Raw genomic sequence first — 1,688 nt, forward strand, 5'->3', positions numbered from 1 at the left:
ACAGGACTGTTTTCTGCATTAAATGGAAAATGATTCCAATTTTAACAAGTTTTATTTCTTGTTTTATGTGTAGAAAAATAAAATAGCTTTAAGTGTTCATTATGTTTCTGGTCTTTTCTTTTTTCTTTGACATTTTGGTATACAGTTCCATGGTTTTATGGAAATATTTCAGGCAACCTGGATAAGAGTATAACTATGTAAAAGTTGGCAACATAAAAGTAAATAAATGATATCTAATTTAAAGATAATATACATGTACAATATACCACAACAGCACCACCGTGTATGTCTCTCTTAAAATAGTATATGTTTAGCAATAAAGTAAAATAAATCAAGTAAACCAACATGGATCACCCAGTCTAGAAACACTTCAGTTATTAAAATGTTAATTTTGTAATATGTTACCTTTTCCCTGACTGGCCTGTCTTGAAAGACACTAACATCAGGTGTATTATTCCAGTCAGATTAAGACTATTGTATGTTTTAAATTACAATATGTTATTTTCTTGTTTTGTTAAACTTTTTTTTTCTTTGTCTTTTTTCTTTTTTTGGCAAGCAGCTTTCAGTTTTTGCCTAAGTAGCATTTTCTCTGTAATGTGTATGAAATAGAAATGTTGTTTAATTTTTCATTTTTTTCCATCTTTTCTTTTTTTGATAGACATGGTTTTGTCATGTTATAATATGAATGGAGTTAATTGAGGAAGACATATAAATAAGTCCCAGAGCAGCTTGAGTTGCTGAAATGAATGAGTTTTGCCTGTGATATGAAAAAAAAGTAGAATTGCATGTCTGAGGCAAATTTGCAGTGTAGTAGTCCATAGGCTTGCAGCATACCAATCACTGCACAACAACAGACTCATGAAATTCATAATATTACCCAAATGGTTAGTGTAAGTAGCTTACTGAAGCTTTTATAGGTCTAACATACCTTTGTACTTCTTTGTCAAATATGTATAATTTACAAAAAAAAAGTTTAATTAATGTGGACAGAAACTGGTGTCTTTTAATCAGCATGTATTCCTTTGTATCAGTTGACAAAATGAAAAGAAAGAACCAAATAATAATATTCTGTTGGGGACTGTGGCTTAAGTATTGCAATGCAATACTTATGCCACATAAGTATGCATAAGTATGCAATGCATTATGTAAATATTATAAAACAACTCCCACATTATGATTGATAAGTGCTGATAGTTGTAGACTGTTGGGATTTTTGTATTTTTCTGGAATTTTTGTATTTTTCTGGCCCTATGTCATGTCTGTTATACAACCAGTTTGTTAGCCCAGTCGGCACAGATGGCAAGAATACTGCCATGCCCACTGTAAATATAAGGTCATTAATTGTATTCACACATAGATGGCTGTACAAGTGCTTAGTCACCAAGGAGTCAGTTATTAGTCCTACCTATCTCACCTGTTTACCCTTTTCCTTGATTTTTGAAAAGTTTCTTTTGTATTATTTAATTGTCTTTAATGTTACCAAGATTTTAATAACAATTTAATAATCATAATATCAATAAGAATAATAACAGTATCGATATCAATAGTATGAGAAAGAAAAACACATTCTGTGAGGCCCAACCCAATAAATGAATATAAATGTGTACATAGAAATAAATGCATAACTATCATTCTAGATTTGCATGTCTACCAGAGAGATATCTGACAGATAGATAGACAGATAAGCA

Source organism: Penaeus monodon, chromosome 38 (genome assembly GCF_015228065.2).
Source record: "Penaeus monodon isolate SGIC_2016 chromosome 38, NSTDA_Pmon_1, whole genome shotgun sequence".
Classification (NCBI taxonomy): Eukaryota; Metazoa; Arthropoda; class Malacostraca; order Decapoda; family Penaeidae; genus Penaeus; species Penaeus monodon.